At 48.9% G+C, this 17,711-nt stretch overlaps 1 long non-coding RNA gene across 2 annotated transcripts; it reads left to right on the top strand.

Annotated features, from left to right (window-relative positions):
* Window positions 1-1,557: 1,557 nt before the first annotated feature.
* On the top strand, window positions 1,558-10,211 carry LOC142058378 (uncharacterized). 2 transcript variants are annotated; one of them, XR_012660945.1, is made up of 4 exons: window positions 1,558-1,986; window positions 8,184-8,207; window positions 8,291-8,435; window positions 9,249-10,211. It is a non-coding gene; the product is annotated as an uncharacterized LOC142058378 (long non-coding RNA). The 2 variants fall into 2 exon arrangements; XR_012660944.1 differs by having other exon boundaries at window positions 8,184-8,435.
* Window positions 10,212-17,711: the final 7,500 nt, after the last annotated feature.

Here is a 17,711-nt window from a genome sequence, read left to right as displayed (position 1 = left end):
TCTCTAAAAATGCATGTAAACCTGAATATTTTGTTGTCTCTCTTCCACACAAAACCAGCTTACGCTATAGAATGGGAAATGCAAGATAAAAGGGAGACAGTTATCTCACTGCAATATTTTCATTGTGCAAAATAAGTCATTTCCCATAAAATAGGAGGGGGAGCAAGCAACGGAACCCGCGTGTGCTGCAGTGAGGCTGGTAATTAGAATGTAGCCGGGCAAAATCACAAGGGGGGATGTAATAAAAGAAAGCTTTAATGTGATTTAAATACCGTGACGGAGCAGCATTCAGTGACGGCCTGGTCACCCAGTGCAGTGCGACGTCCCCCTCTGTAGAGATGTATTCCTGCAAGAGGCTTCTGCACCGGCCATCTGGCTCGGGCTGCAGGAGCGCAGCGCAGCGCGGGACGCGGAGCCCGGTGGGACACACCAAATTTGCTTTAATGTAGGCACAGCTTCTTCTCGTAACAAAAGCTTGAATATGGCCCTAATTTTACCTTGTGCGGGAGTATGTTATTTAAAAGAGATTAAAACTGAAGATATAGCGTATTTTGGGACATGTGTATAAATCTCCTTCACGGACCTTTATGGCTCGGAAGCGCAGCGGGTAAGGTGTGTGCTGGGCAGCGAGGGCTGTGGAGGAGCATTACACTCCTGCTCAAGGAAGTCGGTAAAGGTGTAACACGCATCCACAATTACAGAAGCCCAGCGGTGGCAAGGACTCATGAGCTGGGCTTGCTTTCTCCATAGCTTCCATTTGGCAGAGTACTTCTGCTTTTAAGTCCTTTAAAAAGGCACGGGTTTTCCTGTTGCCCGTATTTTAACTATTTTTTTGGTAATTGTCTTGTTTCTTTTAATCAGTGCGTGACTAATTGGGGGGGGGGGGGGGATTTATTTGCTTTCACTTCTGCAGCTCCTGTGCTACCTACTAAATGATCCCCGAGTCTGGCGCTGGTGTCTGTTGCTGTCCTTTAAAGCATAATGGAGTTATTTACCTTACGCTGGTCCTCAGAGACCATCACTAAGAGCAGGGAGGGCAGCTCCTTCTGACGTCCCAGCCTAAGCCATTCTGCGCTCCTCCTGGGAAGCAACTTCTCTGAGAACGGACCTCAGTCACTTCTCTCTCTGCTTTTCTTGTCAGCCCTTGTCTTGGCTCTGGTGGCAATTGTCCCCTTCCGTCTCCCTCCTTCTGATAGTACCATGTTTTTAAAAATTGGCTTTTTTTGCTTGTATGCCATAAATACACAGGCATAGGATTGCCTCTATTCATAAGGCTCTATTTGGGCCACACAGTTTTGTAAGTTAAAATTATTCTGTGAAGTAAACAAGTAACTGGATACTTTATAGACATAACAATTCTCTAAACAGTTTCTATAAATTAAATATTTTTCATTTAAATATTTACATTAAAGTTTTGGGGTTTTTTCCAGAAAGTAGGTGGATTTCACATTGTTTGCACATGTAAAGGATGAACTGCAAGGACAAAAGGCACACTTTAAAGGCAAATGAGATACTGGAGTTGCAGAAATCTTAACGCTTCACCTGAACAGAGGGGAATGCCCAGATATGTCAGTAAAGCAGGCATTAGCTGGTGCTGCAGCTCTCCAGAAAGATCTCAGCTCTGCTGTGAACACTCGCTGCTGACAACAGTTATTCCAGCCAAATACATTTAAGTTGCGTCTCCTTGCTTGTTCTCGGCACAAACAAGGCAAAAAGAAGGTGAGACGTTTCCTGCCCCACTTGGGCTGGTGCAACAAAAGCTTTCACCGTGTGGAATTCCTGAAGGCCACGAGTCTCGGTCACAGGTCGTATCCTGATGATGAAGAAATTCAGGAAGTGAATGGGTCAGACAGGATCAACGGCCAAAGACCCCGTGATACCTACACTAAGAGCTACTTATGTATTCCCTTGTGCTAAGGCAATAGTAGGCCGGCAGAGACAAGGACCTGAAATTCTCCAAGGCTGGTGATGCTTGCAGTGCATAAGGTACACCATCTTGTTTGTCCTCCTCTTTTTTGCCCCAAATCCTGTTTGTGAAATGAACTATTCTGCAACAAATGTGGAGCCTGGTGGAGTTTAATGGGGGGGGCCGGGCTGCTGCTGCTGCTGCTTCTGCTGCTCAGAATGTGAGCTGGTTTTCCTCACTTTAGGTTGTGCTTTTCCCTTTAGCTTACATTTCACTGATTTTATACGTTGATTTTCAAGCATAATGAATCGTCTGAAATGAGTAGCATCGAGGGAGGAAACAGATCAGCTCTTTAAGTTCTACTGTGTGTGATCTGGAGGGGCTGACACTGAGTGTGGTAGAGCTGTGTGTCTCAGCTGGTGGAGATACTGGCTTTCTGTCTCATACTTGAGTGTGCAGCTGCGATGTTGGGTTATTTCTGAACAGTCACTCATCACATTGGTTGTGACTGGTGCGGTTCTTCAAGAAAGTTGGTAGAGAATTACTTTTTGGAAGTTTTCTTTATACTCCAAGAGGCTGAAGGCAGGCAATGATACAAATATCAACTGTGAGATCAAAAAGCGGTAAGCTGGCAAATTGTCAGTGCTGGGTAATCAGCCTCCAAGGCACTGGATTGCTATTTGTCCTGGGGTGTGTTTAAGCATGTCATCAGGATTAAGGGAAAAACATCTCTTTTCAATAATATTACAATATAGAGACTTACAGACCTCAAGGTCCTTCCCAACACCTGTGGATGACCAGGGTAAATGAATCATTAAGAGATGATGCAGATACAGTAGTGCAGATGCGGTACCTAACAGTTCCACTGGGACAGAGATCGTGTCAAGCAGGATGATGCAGGTACGGGCTCTATCTGCAACACACTGAGCAACAACCGCAGCAAAACCGGGAAGCAACAGCTGACCACCTATAACTCATTTACTGTGCTCTGCAATAAGCCTCACAGAAAAATTTATGGAACAGATGGGCAAGAGATGTTCATGGCCTTATGTGCCTGCGACGTTTCGTAGACAGATAGAAGTGAATGTGTATCAGAAATTCCTCGCTGAGTCACTTGGGTCATGTAAAAACATAAAATGGGCCTGCTGGAGAGGATTCTTGACCCTTGAAATGAAACCATCATGGATGCGATTAAAAATAATAATTGTCACTGTTACAGATGTAGCATTTGTTCATCTAATACACCTTATAGAAGATCAGGATGATGTAATTAGAGCATCTGGTGCTCCGAGTGAGACTAAATTAAGAGTGCCCATATGGGGTTAGGAACAGGGGAGTTCTTAGCAGGGATTGTCACCAGCCAATGAAAGTGTTAACGTTTTACACTTCACTTCAAAGCGGGATGCCAGTAGGATCACGCTAACGCATCGCCCGTGACTCTGTGGATGGACTCCTAGGCTACGATCCTGGATCATGTCACAACTGCGTTTGGGCTAACGGGTAGAGACGTAAGGGAGCGGGGTGAGTGGGGCTTTCCTTCCCTTCTGGATCTGTTTGCGAGGGCCGCGTGTAACGCAGCACCGGCCCTGCTGCAAGAACGCTGCCCGGCGAGGGCCGAGGATGGGTGCAGGCGGGCGGCGGCAGCGGGACGCCGGTAAATCTGCGCCGTGACTCCTCAGCACCCGTGTTGTCTCCTTACTGAAGAGGACTCGTGAGGACCAGATGTAGGTTTGTGGCGGGGTTAGCGTTGCAGACTAGAGAGGACAGCCGTGCTTTGTGCCCACAGCTGGGTGCGCACCCTCCTTGTGCTGGGATTTGGGTGTCCACAGGCTGGGGCTGCGTCTCTCGGCTTGAGAGCACCTGAGCTGGTGTGGCTTCCTTTAGTGCCTGTAGCTGCTGTGAACCTTCATTACCAAAAAAACACCCCAAACTCCTTATGATTCAAAATAACACGAGGCCTTCATTTTTTTCACTTCTTGCACAATTTCAGGTTAAAATACCATGAGAAGAAAAGCTGTTACTTTTTCTGTATCATTTAAAATATTTTGGATTTGATACAAAAATTAAATGAAACAATGAGCGTGTATATACACACACCTACACACCCATTCGCGTATGCCCCAGAAATGCAGATAATTTACAGTAGCATTTTTCCCACTGACGTAAGCACGTATAAAGATCCCAGATATTTATTACTTTGGAGATGAAGGTCGAAGGTTACCTTGATGGGCTGAGATTCATGTTATTCCCCAGAACAAGCTATTCATTCACTGTTTTAATTTCTAACTTTGAGTAACTGCAGGGTTTTTATCCTCTCTAAAATCGGTGCAAAGGAGAGACAAAGCTAATTCTGGGAGCGGTGTTCTCCCTTGATTTGTGCACACTCTGTGACGGCCCTGCTTGCAAAGGCCCTGCTCCTTCCTCCCGCCCCGTCTATACCATCTCTTTAGAGTATTAGCTCTTTTAGAAGGGAAGCATCTTTGTATCTGCATAGCTTTTGGTACTAGGGATTTCATTTGAAGCTGCTTCTTGGTAATACAAATCAATAATAATCAGAGCAGTGGTTTGTACTGGGCGATGATAAATGAGCCCCACAAAATGGTGTGCCAGGCTGGGGCTGGTTAACAGTTACCTGCGGGGAGGAGGGGACAGGAGTTGTCACAGGGATATTCTCGGCCAGTTTTGTGCCATGATTTAATTCTCGTCTGAGAATAGTATCAGAAGATTTATTTCATTTAGTGTATTTGAGACTGTTAGCTCCAAGAAGGGCGATGCAGTAAGTTATATAGTGTACAGAGCATATAGGCCTGATATGAGAATCCTGTTACTGATGTGTGAGAAGAAAAGGCCCGAAGCCCTGTTTTATTATTCTGTAAATATGCTGTGCTAGAGGCTCTTGAAGCAAGATGAAAGTAGAGGGGGTTTTTTAATGTTCATTACAAAGCAGTCTTTCTCACACTTGCACGAGTGAATCCCGTTCTCCGACTGTGACTTCATGTGGCCACTTGTCTGGAGAGTCCCCAGAGGTCAGCCCTAATAAAAGGTTATCAAATACTGAGAAATGATGGACTTCTCGGTAATCAAAGTCTGCTCATAAGAAGTGCCAGATAATTTGTTTGCCTTCTAGAAACAATAGAGCAAAAATTGGATAGAGGAGGACGTGCTTTTCAATAGAAATACGTAGCACAAAATAATTTTAAATGGCATTATTAAAATGATGAAGATAATTTTAAAATTGGCAAAAATGGAGCAGTGAGGTGCCAAACTTTCCTAATTAAAAAAAATACTGCAGCTGATCTCATTGGTGATACGAAAATGACGCACACAAACTACTGTGTGCAAAGATTCCATGCAAAGCTATGCATAAGGATGGACGTTTGACATGTTCAGCACTATACTCAATATCGTACTACTAATTCCTGGGCTCGTGTAAGCTGCTTATTGAACAAATCATGGTTAAAAGGTATAAAAAAGATAACAAGAAAGTAATAAGCCCCTATTAGGAAACCCTTCTTAACATCAATCCTTCCTAACATCACAGGCAGTTTACAATAACAGACAAAACTGATTGGAGGAGTAACTGAAAATTGCAGCAAAATGCGGTTAGGAAAGTGGGAAGAGATTTGGCTTAGAGAAATATGATATTTATCTGAATTAGACTTTTTCTTTTTAGCATATTGCTTATCTACAAGGGAAAAGCCCCGGCATTATGATACATATCCAGGGAGGAGGACTCATGTACTGCCTCAGGGCAGCGATACCCAGATCTAGGGTGACCTTGGTGATCTGGTTACAGACATACCTTAAACTTTTTGGCGTAGCGTACCTGAGAGTCGTCTGACCTGCTGAAACTCCTCCACCTGGCAGGCAGCACCTCCGCGCCCGCCCAGGCGCAGGGCAGAGGCAGAGGGGTGACGCTGGACGCTGGGAGTTGGGCCGTCCCTGGGTGAGACGGGGCACCCGAGCCGCACGCGGATTCCAGCCGACGCGCAGCACCTGTCCAGGAGGGACCGAGGCAGCAGAGAAGGGCCCCCTCCGGCACCGCGGCTCTAACGCTCGCCTCCGAGACGAGAGATGGAGGTTCAAATCCCTCCAGGCAGAGAAGGGATTGAACATGGATCTCCCACATCCTGGGTCACTGCCCTAATTACTGGGTTAGTGGATAAAAAGGGAATGACAGCAGCTGTGGTGAATCCAACCTTTTATTTCCTTTGTGGGTTTTTTGTGTTGGTTTTTTTTTTTTTTCCCCTGTTGCAAGTGCCTGAAATGTAACATTTTGACCGAAACAAAGCACTTTCCTCACTGCAAAATTTATGGGTTTTGGTTTTGTTTTGGCAAAGAAAACTGGAAAATATTATTTCAGATTGATCTGAAGGTGATCTTTTTGCTCGTTTTAGTTTCAAGCTGTTGCTTTACAGCAGAATCAATTTGCACAGACCTATTTTCCTATGTTAAGAACCACAATTTGAGCTTTGTTGGAGGACAGTTGCTGACAAAATCTCAGCCCATAGTGGCGTGCTGTGATTCCCCCCAGTGACGATAACTCCCAGTACAGCAGAGCTCGCTGAGACGCTACGATAGGCGCGCACCTGAGAGTAGACAGGTACCTGTACACACTATTGAAATATTGAACACTATAAAATACATATTTACACTGAGTTAGAAACGGTTTGGTAAAAAAGTGGCAGTCCATATTCCATTGATGCCTTTCACGGAGAACAAGGGGGCAGCTGGTCCCGTAGCACGTGTCTTTGGAAAGCGCAGTTGGGTACAAGTCAGTGTGGTCTTTCTCAGGGAAGGACGACGACTTGGTACAAGCCTTCCAGTGGCTCGTTTTGGATGACTGTGTTTGGATGCTTTCTCAGCGGCTGGACCACGAGCAGGTCATAACAGTACTGAGCCTTGGCTGTTGGCACTCAGTGGAAGGAAGCGAGATGGGCTGTGAGGACCGAGGGGGTCAACGTCTTCAGGCAGAGAGAAGCTGAACCCTGTTGTGAAGCCTCTGCTAAGTGAAAGGGAACTATGGACAGCTTTGCCATACTTTTTACATTTTCAGGATTGTGTTTAATTTTTGCTGCTCATCTAGCTGGGAGCAGGTCACCGCAGCCAGCACAGTTGTAGGAAGCAAATGTACATGGTTACTGTACTTCTATTATTCCCTTCTTGGGGCCATTGTGGATTCCAATATGTCTGTTAATTGTATTTTATAAATGACATAAATGTACATGGAACATTACAACAGGGAAAATATGACAACAGTAATACTACAGAACGTAAGCCCTGCCTCAGGAGCTTGCTATCCAAAGGCCTGAACATGTTCATTGTACTTAGGGCGGGAGTAGTATGGAGATGTTATCTCCACTTGACTTACCACGAGATTTGGGGTTCTGAGAAACGGGTAGGAAGAGGAGCTGAGAGCTGCCTCTCCAGGGACAAGACATCTGGGTTTGACTATCACCCGCAAGGTTCTGGTGCTCTGAAAAGCTCCTCTGCAAGATGGATTTCAGGTCCTCGTTCTAGCTAATGGAAAATGTGCGGGGGTTTTGTTTTGGATAAACAAAACAAAAAGCTGCAAGGGTTTACATTTCATTTCTTTCAAAATTATCATTAAGAAAGCAAAACCCAAAGCGTAGTCAGCAATTCGCACAGCTTTGCTTAACGCTTCTCAGGTGTGGCGCGCACACTCTCACAGGATCAGGCCCTGAGGGGACACCAAGAAGAGAAATGCTTGAGAGCAACATATGGAAATTGAACGCGAAGTAAAAGCTCGAGTGGAGGTGGGTGGGTTCAGGAGCCGTCTGCAGGAGAGGGAGCCAAGGCTACGCAGTGGGAAGCGTGTAGAAAATGAAAGTATGTAGAAACCGAAATGTATTCAGCTGCAGTCATGTTAACATAATCCATGCAGTCATTTCCTCTTGACGAGTGTATGCAGCACATCACGGAGCTGGGCCTGTTGTCAGGGGAAGGTAAAGGCAATACATCCGTGTGTGCATGTCATGGACAGAGCGACGATGCGAGGGGTTTGAGGCACGTACGGGGAGAAGCCACTGAGCAGAAGGCTACAAAAGATGAAAATACATTCGAGAAGGGCTGGTATTATCGTGATAAAACTGACCAGTTGTTCATAATGAAAAGAAATGCTTCCCCAAGGTCACTTGAATTTTTTCGCCGGGATCACAAAGCTGTTCTAATCTCCACTGGTATTAGATCTTGAATTAAATGTGTGCTGGCATCTGCCAGGGTAAGTATCTCTGTTTTTTTCTCCCACCCATTATAGGAAACTTGGTTAATCTGGAAGGAGGTAAGTTCTGGAAGGCTCCAAGCCCTACAGAGGGGGTTTGGGGCACAGTGAAGCATCTCCTGCAGGCACTTGGTATCCCACAGAAAACCAGCGTCTGCCTGATCCCGATTCCCACAGACCTTGCGCTGGTAAACGTCCCACCGACTTCCCGATGTGCCTAAGTGTTGGAGAGGTTTGAGCTCCGTCAGCCAGCCGCAGGGACACGGAAGTGACGGCTGCTTTATCCAGGTGGGACGATCTACTCGGGGAGGACAGCCACGGTTTGGTTCCCTAAGACCAAAAAAGTCAATCTTTGAGCCTCTCCTTTTCCCCGCAAAGTTAAATATTTTCCAAGAAGGCTGCCATACCAGTGTCTCTTCCTGCTTAAACTTATATACAGAATTGCTTATGGCAAACAGTCCATACCATTCAGCAAATCCTTGAATATTGATCTCCACCCTCCCAAAATTTCAACTGGACTTGCAGTACTTTTTTATCCACTAACACCTCAACTGTACGAGGGCTGCCATACAAATTTAAAATTTCGGGTTTTTATTAACTAGGATTTATCATCGCTACCTAACACCCTCCTGAGCCCAGAGCATTCGTTGTGGCGCAGGAGGGGGTGTGCGATCCGCTCGAATGTCACGGGCTCGTGTAAGCTCTTTCGCTTTCTTGTGGGTCGGAGTTGGGTTACGTCTCCTGGCAGCCTTTCTGCCTCTTGCCTTACTCACTGTCCGGCGGCTGTCGGTGCGTGTGGAGTTTGGTGTCGCTCACCTACACGCTTTCCTTCTGTGGCAAGTGTTTAAAACCTGGAGGGGTGGTTAAAAGGGCAGTCGGAGTCCCCACCACATCTGGGCTGCGGTTTCTTAGCATTTACCCAGGCATAGATTGCCCATTTCTTATTAGGGGAAAAACTGAGAAAGGCCACTTCGTTGTTTGTATCCAGTATTTTTTATTTTTTTTTTTGACAAGTAAATTGTCAGGATAGGCAGCTCATCTTCGATACTTTGTCTCTGAGTCCAAGACAGCTGATGACATTATATTGGGCGTTCATTTTAGATCTGCTGAGCCCACAGAAATCAATAGTTTTCCATTATCGGGTCCGGCTGGGTCACTGGTCTGTCAATGAGCTGTTACAATCGCTGTACAAGGGTGAACCTGACCAGTCAATTGCTGCTGACAAGAGGAAAACACGCCGACAGCCACTGGAACAAGCCAGAACACAGATTTGCACTTTGGTTTGCCATCCGAGGAGGCCGGGAGCGGGGCCATTTCCAAGATGTAGGGCATGCACAGAGGGAGAAGCGGTCCCCTCCCTCCCTCCCGTGCTGCAGGCAGGCCTTCCCTGCTCGGGGAATTAAGGCTTGCTTCCATAGTCCCAAACCCCAGAGACCTCCCTAACTGGAGGTGAAGGAACTTCCTTCCTGGGATCGGTGTTTTTTCCAGCCCAAAAGGGACGTGCTGAAGGGGAATGTGTCTGCCGGCAAGGCCAGCGGGGCCAGTCCTCTTTCTGCGGTGGCCGTCGCTGGGGGACGCTGGGCTCGGGGCCTCCGCGTCCGCGGCAGGAGACCGTGCTACGCCGGGCGGGAGCGCAGCCGACAGGCTTCGCTCCTGTCCTCGTCTGTCCGCGTTTTAACGCTGACTTCCTATCAAACTTGAGAGCTGAGCAAAAATAAATATTTAGAAATTATCCCAATATTATGATTTTTAATTTTCAACTTTATTAACTTCTTTCAAGTGTTAAATCCTGACCGTTTTATTTACGCCTCCGGTCTTCTGTTTGATTCTCGCAGAAGTCAATATTCACTCGTGTTCCATCATCAAACAAAAAACTGGTAATCAACTTTATCACTGGGAGCCAACTAGCTGGGTTTTAAAAAATACACTACCCAAAAGAAAGATCATTTTCTTTAAATGAGAGGAGAGGGAAGCCTTTTTAACAGAGAAGAGCAAACCCTCCTTTGCCGGTAATTAGAAGGCACCAGCTTTATATGACTTGCAGCATTTGATAGCTCGAGCCGCGTCAGATCTCTTACAGCATTAATTAAAAAGAATTTATGTTTTTTTAATAAAATGCTTCGTGTTTTAGCCCCTTTTTTTCAAATGTGATTGGGGGGGGGGTGGGTGGGTGGGGGGCTGAAGGGAATTCGGGTTAATATGTTGACACACTTAACAATGCGGGGGTCATGTCGCACAATCCGCTCGGCTGCTTCGCTGCGGCGCAGCCCCTGACAGGTCCTAATCAACCGCTGCCCTAAAGGCAGAGGCAAGGAGAGGATTTTAATTACTGCTCTATACGCGAGTTTGCCAGCATTAAATTGAGACGTAATTAGGCCTCCGAATTTTAATAATTGTCCTAGCTAATTGGGCAGACAAGTACGCGCTGCAGCGTGGCGTGATTAGATAATTAGTGTCTCCAAATGACAAAATTGGGCTCCCGATTGCGGTTTCAGTGCGGGGGGGGGGTGGGGGTGGGGGGTGGGGGGGGGTTCCTTGCGTGGGTAGAAGCGAGCGGAGCCGGGCCCGTGGGGGGCTCCGGGCGGGAAGGCCACGCGCCTCCCTCACGCCCCGCCCCACCCACCCGACACGCGGCGTGGGGCAATTAACTTCGTGGCGTTAATTGATCGCTTCAGCCCAAGGACGGGGCGGCGTTAAGCGACGGCCATCAAAAGGACAGCGGGGCTGGGGATGGGCGGGATGGATCCCGCCTCGCCGGGGCACCGGCGCGGCGGGGGCGCGCGCGCGCGGCGGGGGCGCGCGTGTCCCCCCTCCCACGGCCGCCAGGGGGCGCCGCTCCCGCGCCGTGACGGCGGCGGCGGCTCCGCGTCCCACCCGCGTCCCTCGGTCCCCGCACCGTAAGTACCGCTACCCCCCTCCCCGCCGGCGGGACGGACACACAGACACCCCCACCGGGTCCCGCTGCCCCCCCCCAGCCCCCCGCCCGACCCTTCCCCGCGGGTGCGGGGCGGGTGCGGGGCCTCCCCCCCGGCCCCGCTGCTCGGCGCTGGGGCGCGGATCGCCGACCCCCCGCAACCCGCCGGCGAGGTTTGCTCCTTATCTCTCTATATCTATGCAATGTATATGTGTACGTCTCCGTCTGAGCCGGAGCGGGGGCTTGCGCGGCCGCTACGCGGGAGGCTGCGGGAGCGGCGGCGGTGCTGCGGGACGTGCCGCCGCCCTCCCCCGCGGGTCTGAGTCCCCGCCAGTCTTTTCCCGTTAAAAATTAGTTTATTTCTAATGCTACAACCAAGCGCATTAGTGATCCTATTTTTTAAAAAGAAAAGGGGGTTTATTTGGGGGGGGCGCTGGGATAAACCCGTAGCGAAGCGGCGGCACCGCGGGTGCCCGCGCCGTGGGCGCCCCCACGCCGAAGGACAGCGTGTCCGCGCCGGTGGGAGCCCGGCGGGGCAGAGCCACCCCCCCGCCCCCGCTCCGCCGGCGCAACGCATCGACTCCCCGTTAGGGAATTTTTCCTAGAAGGAAAACGGGGAGGAGGCGAAGGCGGTGCTCCGGAGGGGGTCCCCCAGCAGAGGCTCCTCTCCCCTGCCCGGGCCCCCCTCCCGCCGCCGGCACCCCCGGGTGACACGAGTGACCCACGGGTGACACGAGGAGCCACCCTTGTAACCTGCCAGACCCTTCCGCAAGAGGATTTGCTTTTGTTTATTACTATTTTTTTTTTGTCTGGGAACAACCAGGCGGCTTTACGCAGCGATATAAAGTTGAATCACTAATAACCAAAAGTTACAATGCAAACGCCTCACTAGGAAGCATTTCATGCAGCTGGTGCAAAACCGCTTTTTTTTTTAATCTGCAGGAAAGGAAAACCAGTTTTATCTTTTTTTTTTTTTTCTGTGTGTGATTGCACAGTCATCGAAATACAGTTGCTTTTTCTGCTCCAGCTGAAATCTACATCAGTGATTTTTTTTTCACTACAGCCTAAGGGCTTCTTGGCTTTAAAGGTCTACTTATTTTTGCTAATATATCAAGATTTTAACGCCTGACTATTTCATAAATCAACTTCAGATGCTCTGTACAGTATTTATATACTTATTTTCAGAGATATATTCTAGCTCAGTAGATTGCTGCCTCACTATTTCAGTGCTTCAAAGTGATGATGTTGGGGATTGTCAGCTCTGAAGACAAGGTTAGCTCACAGGAGCAGGATGTGCTGTGTAAAATGCTGATTTATAAAAGTGTTACAATCCATATATCTTGCAGGTCGAATTGCATGCATTATACGATCAGAAATACATAGAGGATTGATCTGCCAGTGCATATTTAAAGCAAAATTCATGTTGTCTTCAAAGGTGAGAGTGCCGGAGATGTACCGGAGCAGAAGCTAGAAGGCACATCTTACAACCAGCCTCATCCTGCAGAAGCTGTGGCAAAGCCCTCCTATATTCTGAGAACAAGCTCCTGTGGCCTAACGTGCGCGGTCCTCACCCAAGCCCTTGCTGGGAGCGGTAAGCACCTTGCCCTGCTAAAACTGGAAAATACCTCCTGATAACTAACTAGATGCCTACTTTTTTTTTTTTTTAAATCCTCTTTGACTTGGATGGACTCTTGGCCAGCAGGTGACGCATCCTCAGGCCCTCCGAGCTGCTGAGGGTGTTGCTTTCCCATAACCGGTTTCTTTCTGAGCAGCCTCAGTTGCCTCCGTGCCCTAGGGGGTCTCTGGGGGGTGGCAGTGACGGGCTCCATTTTGTCATCCTCCCATCAGCGTGCAGGTGAGGCTGCCAGCACAAATAGATAGGCTTGTGGTGCTCCTATGAAGATGACATCCACCTCCAAGCTTGCAAGTTAATCAAGTCCACTCAGTGAAGGTGAACAATTTAATTGAGTCGATCAAGCCTTGGATGTTATTTATTTGCACTAGATCCAATTCTCTTCGCGTGTAAAGCAATCGTCAAAGGTTAGTTGGGGGGAATTTAACAACAGAGCAGCAGCTCCTGCCCTGATCCCGCAAGAACCGCTGTGCGGTCACGTCCCAGTACAGCCGTGTGAGCATGGCAGCCGTGCGGTCATCGCAAGGCCAAGGCCACGGAGAGGCTCCTGCTTTCAGGACGCTTTCGTGCTGTTTACTAACCAGATTACAACTTGGGTATGCTATTACTTAGCAACCCTTGCCAGGAACACTTCTTTTCTGCCTGGGATTCTTCCTGCAGGGACATGGTTAGAGATAACCATCCTGTCGCTTGTGCATGGGGTTTTTGTGACACGGTGGCAGGGTGATGGGGGCTGGAGGCCGCTCAGACGTGGCACCGAATGCAGCTGTGTAAGTCTGTGCCCTTTCTTGCAGGACACACGTTCCTCCTGTGCTTCGTGCCCTGCCCGGCCGGCCGCTTCATCTCCAGGTGCAGAGGAAGGTATTTTTGTAGATGAGATGCTACTGTCTGGGGACCTGGCTATTTTAGAAAGTTTATTTCCATTTCCAAGTTAGCACAACAATCCTGATAAATTAAAGTAGGCAAAATGGCATCCCATTCCCAGCTGACATCTTCTTGGTCAAGTCCAGGCTGCATTTAGTGCTTTTTGGCTGATAGCTGGGTCTTGTTGGTTTGCAGACCTTCCTTTGGGTGACAGTGGTGACCATTCACGCTGGGATGGACAAGTAGTGTTGAAGAAGTTTATTTGCTTTGAGTAATACAATTTTTTTTTTCTGAGTAGCAATTTGATTAAATAGTTTGGGGTTTTTTTCCTAACGATTTTAATGGTGTTGTAAAATGGAAAAAGTAAATAATTAGGTCTATAAGATAGGGCATATATTTATTTATAGTGGTGTCGTTGAAGCGATTCAAGTTGTTAGTGTTAAGACAGCGGACTCTCCGTAACGTGCAGGCAGTTGCAGCAGGAGAGCAGCATTTTGAACTCGCAGGGAGGGTTTCACTCCCGCTCTCTCCAAGAAGCGCCGTCTTGCTTTTCCTCTGGCCCGAAGCTTTGCTACAAAACCCGGCCGGAGCGGGTGTCCCCGCGTCCCCCCGCCGTGCGGGGCGTTGCGGGCTCGGCGCCGCCGAAGTTAATGCTTCAAAGAAGCCGTCGGTGGCGAGCGGGGGGCGGACAAAGGCGAGCTGGCAAACGCGGAGCTCCGCCGGCGAGTTTTAAGGCGTTTTAAGTCTAAAGAAGAAGTGACAGGGCAATCATCTCCCCGGCTCGGCTGCGGATGGGAGGGTGAAATCTTGCTAACAGCTCGTGTATCTGTATATTTAATTGCGACCTGGCTGCATGTTCCCGTTGAGGAAGGATGCAGATGACAAGCGAATCTATAAAAACACAGTTGACAAACCCGGGAAAGGGATAACTGACAGATGAAACGACAGGCAGCGCCGAGCTAACTGGCAAACGCATCCTTACAAAGTCTCATACCTTCTGAGAGGAGCAGGAGTTTGTTTTATTCCGGTTCTCCAGAGTTTTATCTGCTGTCGATGTGGTGGGGGAGCGAGGAGGTAGTGCGCCCTGGCTCAGGATACGAACGTGCAGATTAGATCAGACTTTAGGCACCGTGTTTCACTCCAGACTTAAAACAGTGAGAGGAATAAACCGAGCTTCCCCCACCGAGGGAAAGGAAAACGGAAAGACGTGGGTTGTTTTTTTTTTGTTGTTTTTTGTGGTTTTGTGTTTTTGGTTTTTTTTTTTTTTTTTAAGCGTTTTAAAGGAGTTTTAAACTGTTTAAACACCACACCCGTTCCGCATAGGGATATGGTGAGGTGCCGGGGCCCGGAGCTCGCCGCCGCCGCTGTCCGAGGCCGGGGCGTTGGGAAAACTCCCGCTTTCTTCACTTTTCTATTACTTTAACGCTTTTTTGGGGGATTTTTTTTTTTCCAATGATGCTAGTGGAATTACGAGGCGTTTAACTTTTTGCCAGGCTCTTTCATTGTGGCTTTGCATTTGCACCTCGCTTTTAAGAGAAGTAATAACATTCACAGTCAGGGGCAAATCCTGTTAATGAACAAATTAAAGTTCAAACAGTTATTCAAGTTCACAGCCCCGCTCGCTGCTCCTTTAATAAGAGTTATACATGTTACTTTCTCTCGGGATCACTCCCCCTTTTATTACTTTTTAAGCTTTTCATAAGCACTGCCGGGCTATGTGGGCAGCTCCCAGCCTCTAAAGAGCCCATAAATCCTGAAGGGAGCCCTAATCCGGCCTTAATTTGGCAACTTTTGTAAAAGACATAAAAGCTCGGGTGCCACCCTTGTGCGCTCGGATGATTACATCGCGAAGAACAAGCCCGGGGAAGCCCCCCCCCCCCCCATTTCCGCACCCCTTATTCGTGCTGGTTGCCCCCCCCCACCCCGGGAGCTGTGCAAAGGCAGCCTCCCTCAGTCCCTCCCGGGAACGGGAGGATAAATTAGGATGTCTGATCGATAGCCTGGGACTTTCCACCCCGTGGGCCGGTGCCTGCGACCGGCGGCTGCCTGCAAGTGTTAACAACGTGCAATTAAAAACAAAAATCCTTGCGATCTTCCCTTCCCGCCCCCCCCCCCCCCCCCTTCTTCTTTTCCTCCCAACCTTTCGCGATGCCAGTGTCTGCGCTCACCTCGGCATTTGCATAACATGAATCTTAATTCCCCTTGTCAGGGGCTGCCCGAGCCCGGGGGAGCGGCGGTTCCCGGCGGGGAGCGGGACCCCCCCCCGCCCCGCGCCGTGCGGGGCTCCCCGGGCCGGGGCCAGCAAAGCCCGGGGAGTTTGACACTGGTTCAAGGCAGCGCCGGTGCAAAAGCGCTGTCTAAGTACAAATAGAGGAGATCACACTCCCCATTATCTACCTCCTGGCGAGTGTTTGATTTGTGACATCAAAAGCTTATCAAGGCGAGCTCACACACACACACAAAAAAAAGATTAAAAAAAAGAGAGAGAAAAAGGGGGGGGGGGGGGGGGGAGCGGAGCACCTCTTCATGGAGGGATGGTTTGGGTGATGCGGGAGGGGGAGGAAGAGGAGGGTGTCGGTGCTGTCAAAAGGCCGCCGGTGCCGGGGAGGCGATTCCTGCCCCGCGGGGGGGAGCGGCGGTGCGGGACCCGGTGCGGGACCCGGTGCGGTGCGGGGCCCGGCGGAGGGCCGGAGGGAGGCCCTGATTCCTCGCAGCCATCCGCACAGAAGTGGGTTTGATATAATCACCATGACAACTGCCGCCTATGAGCGTACAAATAATAGAGATGAAATAGACAAAAGATTAGCATGCCATGAAAAGTACAATAAGTTTCTTATTTAGCATTTAGATAACTGTCTTTCCTTCGGAGCAGGCTTCAAAGTTGAACCCAGTTTAGACCAAGAGGATTAATTCTTTCTCCCGCATGCTTCATTGAATCTCTCATTACCAAACTTTGTCTGTATTGATGTAAGATTTGATTGAAGATTAGAGCATTTAGCAAATCTTGCTTTTCTGCATGTATCAGGCCTTTTCAAGCGCAGACCGCGCTGCCCAGTGGTCAATACCCTTACTTTTATCCAGTGTCTGCTTCATTTAAACTTAATCAACTCCCTCAATGAACTGGAACAGGGAAACGTCCCTGCGGTAAGAATGTTGTGCTTTTCTTAGATAATTCTTTGCTCCCTCTCCCAACCCGCTGGCGTTAAACCTAAAATTGCTGCCTGATGAACTTAATCAATATGATAATGACAATTGGGGCCGAGCGCCTCGGCCCGGGCTCCGCGTGGAAAACGTGGGCGGCTGCGCCCACGGCCCCGCACCAACTTCTGCTCTCGCCTCTCCTTTTGTGGGCGCTGCTCTCACCACCTTCTTCTTCCCCCCACCGCCCCCCCCTCCCCTTTTCCTCTCCCACACCCCCCCGTGACACCGACGGCTGCTCACGCTGGAGAATGATGCCTCTTTGTGCGGCGGGAGGACTCGCGTGTCAGCGCCCGCAGGAGCGCGGCGCTCGGCGGGGTGAATTATCTGCCTCGGTGCAGTGAATTATTTGCGCTGTTTCCTTTCCCAGTCAACAAGTTTCTGAGGTATAGCGCAGATCAATCAAAGCTGACAGAGCGCATGTGAAGCTTTTACTGTGTAAATCTGGACCTCTTGTCCCGGCTTCGTTGGCACTGGCATCTGTATATCATTTTTATACTGCTACCAGTAGAGCAATTTCAAAAGTATTTGCAAGGAAAATGGATGTCCCCATCTGTTCCTGGAATCATAAATGTGCCACTTTCGGAGGGTTTTCACTGGTAATCATATCTTTAATGATGAACAAACTTGTGATATATACCTTTCCATAAAATGGGGTTTTCTTCACTTTATTGTGATTGGCTGGGATAAATAGCTTTTCCATATGTTAGGGAGATAAAACATAAGATTACCAGAGCTCGTTTGGTTGATCATAAACAAAAGAAACAATTCGCTCCAAACATTCTTTAAACAGAAGCAACTGCAGAATTAAATTGTATTAATAGGCTATCGATGGGTCAGGAGGCAAACAACCGTCCCCGTGGAAAAGACAGCTCTTTTAAAATAAGAATAGACGGTCCTTCTCGCCGTCCGGGTGACCTTAATGCAGACGTGGATTTTAAAGACACGGTGCTCA

The sequence above is a fragment of the Phalacrocorax aristotelis genome, chromosome 6, assembly GCF_949628215.1.
Source record: "Phalacrocorax aristotelis chromosome 6, bGulAri2.1, whole genome shotgun sequence".
Classification (NCBI taxonomy): Eukaryota; Metazoa; Chordata; class Aves; order Suliformes; family Phalacrocoracidae; genus Phalacrocorax; species Phalacrocorax aristotelis.
Note: the sequence above shows the minus strand (reverse complement) of the source record. Positions and strands in the feature narration are given on the sequence as shown.